This window comes from Giraffa tippelskirchi, chromosome 12 (assembly GCF_054371585.1).
Source record: "Giraffa tippelskirchi isolate mGirTip1 chromosome 12, T2T-mGirTip1v1.2.pri, whole genome shotgun sequence".
In the NCBI taxonomy this organism is placed as follows: domain Eukaryota; kingdom Metazoa; phylum Chordata; class Mammalia; order Artiodactyla; family Giraffidae; genus Giraffa; species Giraffa tippelskirchi.
Window position 1 is genome coordinate 141,576,909 of NC_137286.1, and position 16,779 is coordinate 141,593,687.

The 16,779-nt window shown below is 36.1% G+C and overlaps 1 protein-coding gene across 3 annotated transcripts in view; it reads right to left on the minus strand.

Moving 5' to 3' along the window:
• The window catches only part of FGF14 (fibroblast growth factor 14), a 619,177-nt gene that overhangs the window by 148,377 nt on the left and 454,021 nt on the right, over nt 1-16,779 (minus strand). The gene's annotated exons all lie outside the window — the stretch shown is intronic.

A 16,779-nucleotide genomic window follows, 5' to 3' on the forward strand; every position in this document is an offset into this window, starting at 1 on the left:
GGACCTTCTTGACCCACAGATCGAACCTGAGTCTCTCGCATCTCCTGCATTGGCAGTCCTTACTCTAATTAGTTGCAAAACGAAAGAAATATATATCCTCTCCAAGGAAGATAAAATCATAGGCAGTCTCTATGGTTCTCTACCTAAAATGTTCAAAGCTCAGGCAACCAGAACTGGAGGGGCCAACGTCCTAGAAGGAAACATGGAGACTAGCACGGTATTGTCCTTCATTTGTTCTCTCAGAATCTGCTGTTCAGAAGCAGAGGAAGGAAAAAGACTGAAAATCAGAGCAGAGCTTTCAGCAGTCCACAAGACTAAAGAGACAGAAATTGGAGCTCAGGGCTTGCTGAGGAGTAGCAGCCTTGGTAAACACCCAGGCTTTCAGCTGGAGCCCCTGAAAAGTTCTCTTTTGTCAAAATACAATCTACAAATAGACAAGCTAACACATGCACACACATACAGTTGAAAACCAACTTTGAACATATTTCTAACTAGAATAATTAGGGGGGTTTGCCCTTACTCCGTGCATGCATGCATGCTCAGTCACTCAGTTGTATCCGACTCTTTGTGACCCCATGGACTGTAGCCCGCCAGGCTCCTCTGTCCATGACATTCTCCGGGCAAGAATACTGGAGTGGGTTGCCATCTCCTTCTGCAGGGGACCTTCTTGACCCACAGATCGAACCCGAGTCTCTCGCATCTCCTGCATTGGCAGTCCTTACTCTAATTACTTGCAAAAAGAAAAAAATATATACCCTCTCCAAGGAAGATAAAATCATAGGCAGTCTGTATGGTTCTCTACCTAAAATGTTCAGAGCTCAGTAAAAATTGCCAAATTATCAAAGAAAATACAACGAAATACAAGGGAGAAACAGAAAATAAACACAGATTTTAGGTGTTCCAGATATTAGAGTTAACAGACACAGACTTTAAAATAACTGTGATTGATATGTTTAAGAAAAGAGAAGAAATAATCATCTAACGAGAGAACTGAAATAATCAGTGAAATTTCTAAAATTGAAAAATATATAGCAATGGAAAGAAAAAAATCAATAGATTTTTGTTTAACAGAAAGAGAAGAGATGATTAAATAACTGGAAAAGAACTCTTGAAAATTTGCAAACTAAAGTACAGAGCATAAAAATGTACAAAATCTGGAAAAAGGAGTAAGAATGTGTGAGACATAATGAAAAGCACTAACACAGAGGTAACTGAAGTCCTAGAAAGAGGAAAGTGAGAGAATGGTAATATTTCAATAAAATTTTTAAAAATTCTGAAGCTGACCTAAAACTTTATACCCCAGGTTCAAAATGTGCTGCAAACCTCAAACAAGAGAAATACATATTAAACTATACCTAGGCATGACAAACTTGATGAAATTAAAGACAAGAAAAAAATCTTTTTGAAATGCCTGAGAAAATGCATACTCTTTTCTAATGAGTGACAATTAGGTGACACTTGAATTTTCAAGAGGAAATAATGGAAACCGAAGACAATAGAATGCCATTATTAAAGTGATGATAGACAATAACTCCCAGAGACTTCCTTGGGGGCCCAGTGGTTAAAACTTTGCCTCTGATGCAGGGTGTGCGGGTTTGATCCCTGGACAGGGAGCTAAGATGCCACACACCTCGCACGCAAAACCAAAACTGAAAACAAAACAGAAGCAATATTGTAACAAATTCAATAAAGAATTTTAAAGGGGTCCATATCAAAATAATAAATAAATAAATAAATAAAAATCCACAAAAAAAAACCCAACAAAAATAACTTCAAATCTAGAATTCTATGATCAGTAAAAACACTATCTAAAATAAAAGGCAAAATAAATTTGCACACAAAGAAAACTGAGAGAATTCATAGCCAATAGACTACACTAAAATAATACTACTACTAAAAAGTTGTTTAGGCAAAAAGGAAAAAACAATTCCCAGATAGAAACACAAAAATGTAGGAAGCAATAAAAAGCAAGGAAAAACACAATTATCTAAACAAATATTGAGTGCACTGAACAATAAAAACAATTTCTTATAAGTTTTATGCATACAGAGAAATAAAAGCATAGCAATAGGAAAGAAAAAAACTAGAGAGATTACATGGTAAAGTATAATAAAGTTCTAATATTGTATTAAAAGTGGAAAGGATTCAAATTTATATATTAAAATCTTTTAACTCAACATTAACTGTGATAGTATCCAGGACAATGACTAAAATATTTGTAATGGATGTATAAACCTCAGGCTAATAATAGGGGGAAATGGAATAGAAAATATTCTTAACACATTAAAAGAATACAAGGAAACAATAATAAAAGGAATATTGAATAGGTTGGACAAAGAGAAAACAAATGTTAGTATGGTGCAACTAAATTCAACTATATCAGTAATTTCATTAAATGCAAATAGACCGAATATTCCCATTAAAAGTCAGAGAATGACAGTGTATTTAAAACAAAAACTAAAGTAAAACAAAACAAGCTTACGTTTTACGATGTCATGGTTAAGTATAAGGATATATGAAAGTTAAAATATGAAGAATAATCACCATGGAAATACTAAAGCAAAAAAAGCTGGCATAGTTATCCTAATAGCCAACAAAATATACATTAAAGCAAAAAAACCCAAACAAACACAAGATATTATGATAAAAGTGTATATCTACCAGTAAGATATAATCATTTTGCATTAACCTATAAAGAACAAAGGCAAAATCTGATGGAGCTAAAGGGATACAGAAAAATCTACAGACATATGGGAGATTTTTAACATAGCTGTCTCTGTAACTGACAAAAGTAAAGAAAAAAATCAATTCTTAACAGAAAAAGTTTGAATTAACTTGGTTAATTTGAATTAACTTGGTTGGTTAACTATATAATTAACCAACTTGATATAATTGATACAGATAAAATGTTCTACTTGCCAACCAAAAAATATAAATATTTTGCTTTCAATCTGCATGTTTCATTTTCTGATTACAGTGGATTTGACCTAGAAATTTAGCAAATAATTATAAAAGAATTGAATAATCCCTAAATGTTTGAAAATCAAACAAACACTTCTAAATAACCAAAGGTAAAATAAGAAATTACAATGGAAATTAGAAAATGTTTTATTAAAAGGAAAATTAATATATAACACAGCACAACTTGTGTAACATACCCAAAGGTAAATGCTCACAAGCCCATGTTTTCAGATAAATTTATAACTTAAATGTGTTTAAATTCCTTAATGATTTCAATTAATGAACTTCTACTTTATACTCTCAAGAAGTTAAAACAGCAAATTTAATCTTTAGCAAACAGAAAGAAATAAGGTTAAGAACAGAAGCTGTTGAAATAAAAAATATATGATATAAAAAAAATCAACTAATTCCAAAGTGTCTTCTTTTTTGTGTGTGTGTGTCGTCTTTTAAAAAGACCAATAAAATATAGTACATATAAGTAAAATGGGTATTTTGTATGTGCAAGTCATATATATTTGAGAAAAAGGACAAAAGGCACAAACTATCATTATCACAACAAAGGGAGACATTGCTACAGATGTTATAAATGACTTCCAGTGATTATAACAATAAATCTCCAAATATAACGTGAAGGAAAACGAGGCAAACACAAAAGGCACATGCTGTATGTATTTTTATGTTTTGAAACAGGGAAAACTATTATATTGTGTTAGAAGTCAACACAGTGCCTATGTTTAGGGTTTACTAATTGGAAAGGCATGTACATGGAATTTCAAGGGCATTGCTTTATTCTCGATTCAAGTGATCTTTATGCAAGAGTATTCATCTTGTGAAAATTCATTAAGTTGTATGCTATTTGTGCACTTTTCAATGTGTGTATTATACTTTAATAAAATACTGATTCTAAAATTGAGATATGCTTTAAATGTAAAAACTGCCATAAAATTTATAACATAGCATTAGATGACATACATTTCAATCTAAAGTTCATTTAATAAGCCTTTGGAAGTGTTTAACTCCAGGAACTTTTAATGTCTTCTACTCTACTGTTGTATGAGAAATACTGAGGGGGTTTCTTAATCAATAGAAAAACAAATACCTTTTTGAAAAAACAAAAGCTTGAGATGGACAAAAGCATGAGGCACGATATTTCCCAAAAGTTGGGGAAGAGCATTTATTTGGTTGGGTTGTCACCTGGATTTTATTGTCCTGGAAAATTTTTGAAGCAATGAAAGAAAATCTTTCTGAAAAAAAAAAATAGAGTTGGAATTGCCCATAATTAAATAGAAGCATGGAAGAGAAAGAAAAGATGGGAGAAGATGAAGTAAAGCCATAATTCTTAGCATCTCCTGTTCACTTCCCAATAGGTAACTTCCAACTCTGGTTAGGAAGAACGTTTTGAAACTTGCAAGTATTCCCTAATTGGGAAGAATGTCTTGTGTACATTTTTGTTAATCATTATCAAGAAACTTTGGGGGAGAAGGTAGCTATATGATAAAAGAGCAGACCTTACAGTAGAAATCCAAAACTATAGGGTTTTAATCCTACTACTCCTATAGTATAGACTACATAACCCAGGAAAAATTACTAATATCCATAAACTTCCATTTTTTAACTTAAAATTAGGCATAATGTGGGCTAAAGAGTTTCTATGATTTTAATGTAGATAATGGTAAAGTTTGGTGAGTTAAGAAATTGGTTGCCTTATACTTACTTGCAACAATTGGGGTATCTCAGATTTATTATTTTAGCAACACTCTTAAATTACTCAAGGCAACAAATGCTTAAAGAGGACCAGACACAAACAGCCACTTTGCCAGCAGAATACATATAACAGCATACAAGGTCTCAGCCTTAAGGACTCTGCTTAGAAGGATTGTACCTTCTACATTTAGAGGGTTTTCTCTATTATCCTTTCTGTCCTTTTTCGTTCTGTCTTCATTTTTAGCTTTCTGATGGTAAATGTTTACATTTAAGACTTTCTTTATGGTATAGGTATATAGGCATATTTTGAATTAATGGAACGTATACATTTCTCAAACATAAACCCAGCAGACAAGTATTACAAATTCCTTTTTGTATTATGTAGTTCCTTAGCTGCAACTTGAAATCCAATAGCAGGATATGCATGAAACAGGATGTTGCATCCAATATTGATACAGAAGCTATTAAACCAGTATGTTTAACCAAGCCACCGGTGGATAATGCACTCTTTAAATGGAATCACCTTGGACACAAGCTCTAATAACCAACTCCCTGAAGCACAAAGGAATCCTCTTGACTTATAATTACTTTCTTCACTAGGAAAATTACTATTTACTGAGATTTTTACCAAAGACTGTTTATCCTGTTCCAAACTGTCACGGTTTTTGAGAATATTGAAGTTTTCCTGGCTGATTGCTAATCAGAAATGCATGAGTCTACACTACTTTCAAAACCAGCACTTTTGATTTTAATCCATTAGCTTTAGTCTTATGTTTGACTAATTCAGCTTCTTAAAATTGAGAACTTCACTAATTTAGTGTTTCTCCCTCTCCTCCAAAGAAAGAGGTGCTGCAGTCAATTCCAACTGGCTACAATCCAATGGTCTTATTTCTTTCTAGCCCAATCAATGCTGCCATATAGATTACTTTTTCCAATTTTCTGTTCGTCTTCTCTTTCTTCAGTCTCTCACAGTTGCTATTTAGGGGCAAGGTGTGCCGCTCTTGACAAATGTGTGCAATTTTACATAATGGACTTAAAACTGAAGATTGACATTTCCCATGGGCACCAAAACAATCCATTTAAGTTGCAGAACATGGTTTGTGAGATGGGTGTGAGTGAGTGTGTGTGTGTGTGTGTGTGTGTGTGTGTGCATGTGTTCATTTCAGTTACATGTGTCATTTACAGGCTTGTCACTGCTTCCAAATTTCTTCATTGCAACTTTGTTCCTTTCAAATGGATTTTGTCTTAGTACCTAGTGTGACTGGGTCTTATGTATCAAAGCTTTGAATTAAAAAAAAAAAATTCTATGCAAATGTCAACCCCAGAAAAACAATGCGGTTTGTTAAGGAAAAACCAAAAAGATGTTTGAAAATTTGAGTTCTAGAAGTATTGGGAGGCATTAAACTGACTTTTAGTAGAGACTTAAGCAGGTTTTTCTTTTATTTTGTCTCAGTATTCACATGTGTCGGAGAAGGCAATGGCACCCCACTCCAGCACTCTTGCCTGGAAAATCCCACGGACAGAGGAGCCTGGTAGGCTACAGTCCATGGGGTCGCTAAGAGTTGGACACAACTGAGCGACTTCACTTTCACTTTTCCCTTTCATGCACTAGAGAAGGAAATGGCAACCCACTCCAGTATTCTTGCCTGGAGAATCCCAAGGATGGCGGAGCCTGGTGGGCTGCCGTCTATGGGGTCACACAGAGTCGGACACGACTGAAGCGACTTAGCAGCAGCAGCAGCATTCACATGTGTAAGCACATCAATTTTAAGTGTATATATATATATATATAAATTTGGACTTGAATATACTTAGTACTTTGTTTTTATACCTCATGTGATACCTGCATCACATAGCAAGCTTCACATGAATCTTTTAATTTACACATAGACACACACATACATATGACATATTTTCTGCCTTTCACAATCGGACACAAAGAGAAAGGGAAGGTGGAGGTGATAAAAGCACCCTTAGCTACAACTTGCCTCAAACTTGAAGCTAAAAGGTATTCTTCTGAAGACAAATATGGGGAAGAAGTGGGGGGAGGGATAGATTGGGAGTTTGGGATGGATATGTATGTACACACTGCTATATTTAAAATAGATAACCAATAAGGACCTACTGTATAGAACAGGGAACTCTGCTCAATGTTATGTAATAACCCAAATAGGACAAGAATTTGGAAAATAATAGATACGTGTATATGTAAAAAAAGTTTTTAATTAAAAAAAAGTATCCATGCACTCTAAAGTTCATAGCAACACTATTTACAATAGCCAGGATATGGAAGCAACCTAAGTGTCCATCAACAGAGGAACGGATAAAGAGGTTGTGGTACATATATGCAATGGAATATTACTCAGCCATAGAAAAAACCAAATAATGTTATTTGCAGCTACATGGATGGACTAAGAGATTGTCATACTGAATAAAGTAAGTCAGACACAGAAAGTCAAATATCAAATGATATAGCTTATATGTAGAATCTAAAAAAAGCAGGGTACAAATGAACTTATTTACAAAACAGAAATAGATTCATGGATGTAGAAAAAAATTTATGGTTACTATGGGGTGAGGGGGATACGTTGGGAGATGGGGATTAACATATACACACTACTACATATAAAGTAGATAACTAATAAGAACCTGCTGTATAGCACAGAGATCACCAATTCAATGGACGTGAACTCGGGTGAACTCCAGGAGATGGTGAGGGACAGGGAAGCCTGGTGTGCTGTAGTCCATGGGGTTGCAAAGAGTTGGACACAACTTATTGGCTGAACAACAATAGCACAGAGAAGTCTACTCAATACTCGGTAATGGCCTATATGGGAAAAGTGAAAGTAACTTAGTCATGTCCCACTCTTTGTGACCCCATGGACTGTAGCCCACCAAGCTCCTCTGTCCACGGAATTCTCCAGGCAAGAATACTGGAGTGGGTTGCCATTTCCTTTTCCACTATATGGGAAAAAAAATCTAAAAAAAAAAAAGGGTATAGACTGATGTACTTTGCTGTACAGCAAAAACTAACACAACATTGTAAATCAACTGTATTCCAATAAAAGGTATTCTTCCAAATCACCTTGCCTGGCCTGTTCCTTGCACAGAGGTCTCTGCATATCGACAGAGTTTACTCAGCCAGAAGAGGCACAGTGAAGCCCCGAGGCCCAGGGTCATGATAAAAGTTGTATCAGCCCAGCAGCAGTAGCAGGGGAAGAAGACATGTTTGCTTATTAACCATGTATTCTTGACACTTCAGCAACTTTTATTACTTTTATAACTTTCCAAACTGCAGAGTTCTGGGGATGAAGTATATAAAAGTCTGACATATGTAAAATACTCCAAACCTTCCAGGAAAACGTCTACATCACCACACTAGTTGGGATGTGTGTGTGTGTTAGGTCACTCAGTCGTGTCCAACTCTTTGAGACCTCACAAACTCTAGCTAGCCAGGCTCCTCTGTCTATGGGATTTTCCAGGCAAGAATCCTGGAGTGGGTGGCATTCCCTTCCCCAGGGGATCTTCCTGACCCAGGTATGGAACCTGGGTCTCCTGCCCTGCAGGCTGATTCTTTACCATCTGAGCCACCAGGGAATGGCTCCCTCTAAAAGGGAAGTCTGAAAGATTATGGAATGAACCCATCCAGGCTCTGCCCTTCTGTTCAGCTTGGTGCCCAGTGTCCCAAGCATTGGGCAGAAACGTGGAGACAGGGCTGGAGACACACTTCTGAGTGAGGGGGTTACCCTGTGTACTGCGGGCTGCAGCGGCTGCCGGAGCACCCACGAGAGAACACGGAAAACCAGTAAGAGGGAAGCAAACCTTGTGGTTGACATTCCAGCTCATCCCAAGGATGAATCTAGTAAGACACTGAAATATAGTGAATATGCCACTGTTATTTGAGATCCACTGAGTTCATTCTAAAAATGCACACCTTGTATCAGTCAGATCAGCATGCAAGTGTTTGGGTTGTCCAAAAAGTTTATTTGGATTTTTTTTCCCCATAAGATGTTACTCCTTCTGCCAAGTAGAAGTCCCCGGAAAAATTACTTCACTTTCTCTCATCCATGAAAATAAAAACAATGCTCCTTATATCCTGCGGTTGGGAGAAGTAAGAGATGGGATGTATGATATCTCTAATCCCAGCGGGTTCAGTGAAGAGGTTTGATTACTTTCCCTAGGCTTTCCTTTCACGTGTCCAGTAGGAAGCCAAGACAGATCCTTCTGTTTTGCATAGATCTGTTCAGTCTCTCCATCCCTCTATTCGAGCACGACCCTACCCCTGGAGAGAAGCGAGACGGCAGATGTGTTCAGCGCTCTCTAAGGCAAGGTTGGCCTCAGCATGAAATTTTCTTCATGCAAACGGCAGTGATCTGATTTGCTGGAATAAGGATGAGGTAATCATTGAACGATTGAAGCTACAGAAATGTTTAAGCTGCTGGCGGCATTTACTTATGCAGAAAGATTAACAGAGTTAAACAATTGTAAGCTGGCCAAATGGTAAGGAGGATAAAAAGCCGTGAACAAATATTTAAAGGGCATAATGTAGCCCAGGCTAGGCAGGAATTATTTACAGAAATCTAAAGAGCTACCAGGAAGCATGTGCTGGAATAAAAAGACATTAAGCAATGAGATTCTATTTTCAAGATCCTTTCAGAAGGGAGAAAACTGTTGGATTCTGAAGAAAACAACTGTCCATCAAACATTCAAGAGTTTCCTGAGAAAAGACACCATAATCATGTAGCCACTGAACTCAGTGGTTACATAGCCCTTGGAGAAACTAACCAGAAGAGATAAGAGAACTCTGTCCATAAGTTTATTCCTAAACTCTTAATTGCTAAAACTTTTACTATTTCCCTTATCTTAGAAGTCCTTTGTCATACTAACAGGATATTTAAAAAATTGAAAAACACAAATGTAAAAAAAGTTACCGTAAGTTTTGCAAATAAAGGATAGTTGGTTTAATAGCAAGAGAGAAATGTGTGATCAAGAGGAGATTAAATTCTAAGATGAGCTATATTGTAGTATATTTATATGCTGATGAGAATTGGGATTATCCAGGCAAGAATACTGGAGTGGGTTGCCATTTCCTTCTCCAGGGATACTTGCAAGGCTGTATCAGATTTAAATATTCATATGTATGCAATTGTCATAAAGCACATTAATACAATATATAAACAATTTTTAGCCTTGACTCCATCATATTCTTCTGGTGTTAGTATTAAGAAGAAGATCTAAGAACTCATTAGAAAAGGACAATGAACCAATGTTACCAACAGTATGAAATTCTCATGATTAATTTGTGACTCTATAACCTTGGTGGTTTGCTTCAGTTTATAATGGAATATAACCAATAAGGCTTCTTAACAGACACAAGAAATATTAAAAAATATATTATCTGAGACAATTAATGAAAAAGTAATGAAAGACCTAACATTAAACTCATTACATGCTAGTGAAAGCCCTCCTAATTAATCCTTTTCAGAATTTCAGGTCAATGTGGCAATTCATTAAGAAGATAACATCAACTTATGTCACTTCCAAACACTTGCTGGAAAAAACAAAGCTGCATTCCTATATCAAAAATGATTTGGTAAAATATGGCTTTTTTTTTTTTTTGGTCTCTTTCCCCAAATCCCACAAATAAATCTCTGCTTCCAGGCAAACTTTCCTGCACCCTCAATTTTAAAAAGTAAACAACACATTATTACATGCATTCAGGGCTTCCCGCCTGGCTCAGCTGGTCAAGAATCTGTCTGCCATGTGGGAAACCTGGGTTCGATCCCTGGGTTGGAAAGATCCCATGGAGAAGGGAAAAGCTACCCACTCCAGTATTCTGGCCTGGAGAATTCCATGGACTCTATAGTCCATGGGGTCCCAAAGAGTTGGACACGACTGAACGACATTCACTTCACTTCACTTCACATGCATCCAGTCAACAGATACATAAGATGAGCATCTACTATGCGCCTTGAAATAATGTCTGCCATTAACGCTAATGCCATAAAAAACTCAAAGAGTGGAAAGTAGTGAGAAGGATAGAGTATTGAAGGACAAACTTGCTTTTGAATTTTGGTTGTATCACTTGCTACGTGTAAGCCTTTTGGAAAAAACACAAATTCTTTGAGCCTTGGTTTCCTTTGAGATGGTGATGAATCTCAATTAATTGAAATAATGAAATCAAATATGTGACAACTGATGTTGGGCACTGGTTAATAGAGGGGACCCTGGAGCCACTCTGGAACTTAGGTTTTAATCCAAGCTCCATACCTTAATGTTATGTGAACCTGGACAATTTACTCATTCTTTTCTTTGGTTTCAGATACCTTATTTGTAAAATGGGTGGTTGGGTAATATTTTAGTATATCATCAAATAATGGATAATATGGTGTACCTACTACATCAGCTTGTTGTGAGGGTAAACGGTACTCAAGGGCAGCGCCTGACATTGTGAGTGTCATATAGGTAGTTGTTGACACATTAATCAGTTTCCAGTCAATTAGAGCCATTGCCACGTGCACACTGATCTCAACTGCCACTCTGTGCCACTGTTACTCATAAATTCTGAGAAATACAGGAGTTTTCATTCATTGAATAAATGCTGTGGAGTGTGAGCTGTATGTCAGGCACTGGTGAGACACTGACTTTTAAGTGGCTGTTGCCCATCCTCATACCATACAGGTCCCTATTAAACCTGATATCAAAGAAGTATAAGAGCATAGGGTGAAACATATATTCCATAAAACACATTTTACACAATATAGCTTTAGGAAAAGAATCTTTTTTCCTGAATGACAAAGTGGTAACATAAAATGATTTTTATAAAAGGTGTCTAGATTCCTATTACCATGCCTTACAGGTAGCCTTTCAGCCCTAGGAAACAGTGAATGGTACCATATTCATTTAAATAGAATTATTAAATTATAGCAATTTCTTAAATTGAACGTTGGAATCATTGTAGATAAAATGACTAAATTAGTTTGCTAGTCATGTCAACACAGTGCAGTTGACTTTAAGTTGCATCAATCCCCCTAAAATGGTCTCTTATATTTTTGAGTCTACCATTATTATGGTGTTAGCCTTTGAGTGCTAAAATGACTATATTTAAAATATCATATACAATCTGTACTATCTAAATATCATAGTTCTTTTTGGCTAAAATTTCTGACCATTTGGAGAGAAATATAAACTATATCTAGAAAGAAACCTAGATTTCAGAACAAAGTGATAAATCAGATTGAAATATAATTCATTTACCACTCCCTTTCAATGTCTGCCATTATTTAAAACTAAGTAAATAAAATTTAGAAGGTATCCTTTTACATTGAAGAGAGGGGAGATTCATGTCTATTTTAAAACAACTTTCTTATAGGAACATTGTATAGACTAAAATCACTAACAGAAAAACAGAATTTAGGAGCTAAATGTAGAACAGCTGCACTAATGATTCTACTAATTTGAAATATAAAGTGAAATCTGTAGCTGATAATGGTAGCCTAGTCAGTGGAGTGGAGGAGAATTGGTGCTTCTGAAATCCTATATTTGAAGATATGTCAAAGGATTTCTTTACCAGTTAATAGTACTATTTTGTCAATATATGTAAACTCAATTCAAGCAATGAATCTAATCTAACCAAAAGCAAACCATCTTACTTACTTAACCTAACTTGCATCTTACCTGACCTACTCTGCTATCTCACACTTTATATATTGCAACACTTATTTATTGCACCACAGTGGTATTAACCTTTTTTCAGAAGCTTACAGCAAATGTAGAATGTCTGAAATCATAACAAGTCACAGAAAATATATATAAGGAAGCAAGGTCAATTTTTAAAAAAAGTCTTTCAAATTGTTTTATATACCAATTCAGTAATATTCCCATAGTATCTCTCACTTAGAAACGCTGCATTTGACAGAATAGCCTTCATTAAAAAACGAGACATTTCAAGATAGAAAATGCACAATTTTTGTCTTGCCTTAATAAAACTAATAAGTAATAAAACTCTGACTATCAAAGTTAGCAACAGGTATTATCAAAAGATAGGTAGGAAGACTCCCACAGACATCATTCTAGAAAAGCAAAAAAATATACTTCCAAAAGTAAAACAGGATGATCTTTTGGGAGAAAAATACGCCTTCCTCATTTTGACCTAAAGAGCCCAAATAAGTAGGCTGTCTTTTTATTTTCAATGGTGATGGCTCAGAAGCAGTAAGACAAGATGGTGGACTTTTGATAACTCTTTGCTGTTGATTATTGTCTGAAAGGGTGGGTTTGGCTTTCCTTACACAGCACCGTGTAAGAAGGAAGACCACTTCTCTTTTATTAGGATAGATGATGGGTTTCATTATCACAGTGTCGCAAAGAAATGTATATATAGGTGTGTATATATATGACAGAATAAGTTGAAAACAAATTTTCAGTAGCTCATTTTTCATCCCTTGTTTCTTACGACATCCTGTAATTTATGTTAGGTAAAATGTGTTAGTGAGAAACCCACATAATTACTGACTAAACATATAAATACATGACACATGATACCACGCTCCTATGACAATAGCCAAAAAATGAAATATAGAAGATTTCAAAACACAATTGCATTAGCAATACCAAAGATTTTGAAAGGTTATTATCCTACAAAAATGAAAGCTCTTCTTTGGTTTAAAAACTGATAACAAAAATGTAACACTTTTAGAATATAATGTTCATATATATCATCACAGGTAGGTTCTATTTCAGTTTTCCTTTTTTTTTGTTGTTGAGATTCCAAATAATAAAACTAGCTGCAAATTGTTGGTTTCCTTGTGCCTTCTTTCTTTAGCTATGTCAACAGATATTCTAAGTATCTATTTTCATAAACTAATTAAGGCTTAAAGTGAGGTTGGTTATATTGCATTCTTGAGAATAACTTGCAAATATGTAAGCACACTCCAATCCCTTAAAAAAAAGGATAGATTATATGTGTTTTCTTAGGGATAGTAAAAAAAAAAAAGATATAAAATTTTGAAAAGTATATTTACTTCTAAAATAGTCTAGTTAGAGCACTGTGGTCCAAAAACACTTTTTCAGCTTTGGACATATTGACATTCCTTATTTCAATCCAATTCGAGGGCAGTGACAAGTACCCAGGGCATGGCAGACACACTGCCAAGATTTGAAAGCCCAGGAGTACAGAAAACAGAGACATTGCTCCCTACTACAAGCTACTGAATGTGTGTGCTGGATTAATTATTATTGGGCATAAACGACAATCATGAGGTATAAAATGAGTTCTTTCTACTTCTCGGCAATGAGGAAAGACTTCTCAGAGGAGCTGGCATTTTTTCCAAGCTTTAAGAAATGGGCACCATTTCAACAGGTTAAGGGAGAGATTCAATGCCGAGTGAAGCACAAACTAAAGCGCAGAGATTTGAAACCATGTGGTTGAACCGTGAATCATGTTTGGAGTCTAAAGAGTTACCGCAAGGGTGGAGGGAGATGGGTCTGGAAGGTAAGACAGAGTGCGGTGCCCACCATGACCACAAAACCATCTAGCAAATTTCCATCTTTTACAGGAGTAGCTCAGCTGGTGCAAAAACCACCTTCTATGGGGGCACGAGGTGATCAGAGTTGGGGGGTAAGGCTTGACCCAAAGGGGATAAGGAAATGTGTTATACTTTTTATATTAAATAAATTACTACTTAAAGGAGGATTAAAAAGAAAAAAAAACCTACATCTAAGATATGTATATTACTTTTCCCCAAAAGACAAAATATCAAGCTATTCTTTATTTTGTTGGCAAACATGTCAAATGTGTTTGCTTTTCTGTGTCAAAAAGCAAACTGCAGACAAAACAGATGTAACATGAAATGGCAGTATACCTGAAGTTTCTACACCTCCTCTCCTTCTCCCAACAGGCTAAGATTATGCCCACGCAGGGGCTTCACACACATTGTTCTTCAGACCTCTGCCTCCTTTCTCAGATGGCAGCCTTCACCTGCAGCTCTCGGTGTCTTCCACCCTGTCTATCGGCTCTGACTAGGTCCCCCTTCCCGCCACCCTCGCCCCATGGTTCTCTACGTCAGTCCTCTTTGTGCTTTTCAATACCTTGAGTTTTGTAATTTCTTATTAACTGGTTCCTTGCTACCTGCAGTGACTTTCTGTCTCACATCTGTAAGCTCCATGATGGAAGAAGAATCGTCTGTTCTTTACAACACTCCACAAGTCCTAGAACAGGACTTGACACATTATAAAGATTCAATGACTATTCGCCAAATTAATAATTTTCGAATACAATGATAAATTGTCACACCTAAAAGTTATATCTTTAAATCAAGAAATCAGAATTTTAAAATTTCCTTGGGTCAGTTTCCTATACAAAGAATGAGTACAGGGGGAAAAGGTAAATATGCTTAAAAATATATCCTAAAGAAATATTTAATTAAATAAGAATTGTGTATAGTTATATTTAGTAATATATAACCATGTAATTATATATTAATATACAATTTACACAGTATAGTTTCAACATTTATTTTGCTTAAATTAAAAATAATTCCTTTCTGATACTCAAAGGGTTTATCCATATTTTCTTCACTAAAGAATATATGTCTTTATATAGAAAATATATAAGAAGGATAAGAGAAAAGGTCCTGATATTCTATCTTCCTTCTATTCTATTTCTTTTCCATTTTTCCATAAAAAATGAGGTAGCAAAAGTGCCCTCAAATATATTTTTCTTGCAGATCATTGAGGCTTGCATATCACTGCAAACTCACGAATGTCAAGGGAGCAGCCAGGGTTAACAAATGTTGAAATAGACAGCTCAGATGTCTTTTTCTCTGGTAAAAAGTTTACCCCATCCTAACATTCACAAGTGTAAAGCAAACCTTCTTTCATGACTCATGTGATTCAGAACATTTATTGTTCATATTTATAAAATAATCCACTGGTTTATATTTAAAGAAAACACACTAAGTTTTCATCATGGCTCATATTAAAATAATCCTATCTGAAGAAATGTGCTTATTTACTCAAATAGATGGCAGAATTGGAGCTCTACCTGGTGAAAACTGGGTTCTAAAAGATATTTGGATGAAATTAGGGGAGAAGCAAACAGGTTAAGTCATGATAACGTGATCCTCCACGGAACAACAATGTTTAAAACCATCCAGTTGGTCTTATAATACCCAGGTTTGCTGGGTAGGACTTTAGGCTAAAGTGGAAAATTAAAGTCCATTTTTTTTAAACAGCTTCAACACTGGTTTGGAAACATCATCGTCCCCAAACTCCTCATCAAGAAGTCTCTTCTCTTATTATAGCTCTATAATTTATCTACCTTAGAACTTCCACTCTGATCCTGCTCAGATATTTGCCTTCTTGGTTCTAAGAGCCGATAACTCCAATTTCTATCTGTGACAAGGAGTGGCTTTAAAAAAAATATAGTTCTAGCTTTTGTTTAAATAAGCACTGAAACTTTTGGTTATAAATCTGCAAATGTGTGGGATACACACACCCTCACATAGACGCACACCTAAAACATATGCTTCTCTTACCCATCTTTGGAACAACAGGCAACTTAAAATAAATACAGCTGGGCACCGGGAATATAATGTGCTGGGCAAACATATACTCCTATTAAGGTAAATACATTCTTCAGTGTTTCCTGCCGAACCCGCTTAGTGATGAAAAGCAAGCCATCCCCATTTCTCCCACAGAAACATCCCACATGCTCGCCAAACAACCTCCCCTAGCAACTGGATGCCCAGCTGACTAGCAGAAGAAACAAAAGCCTCTGGGCTTCAGCTCAGCGGTGAGTCGCCTTCTGAGACTCTGGTCATTCTAAAGGCAGCACCAGAAGGTCTTGCTGGGCACTAGTTGTTTCCCGAAAAATACGTCCAGTGAGGCAACTATTCTCGTCATCTGTCTATAGTAACTGCTTGTTTTGCCTCGTGTAATTCTCGAGTCCTTGAATCAAGACTACCACATATGGGGTTGTCTGCCAGCCTCCCCTATTCCGATTCGTTCTTCCTACTCTGCACCCCTCTCCTCGTTCCAAGAGGCGATCCCAAGACTTCAGAGTGACCAGTGCTGCCCGCTAAGCAGCTTTCTGGTCAATCTCAACCCAGCTGGCTC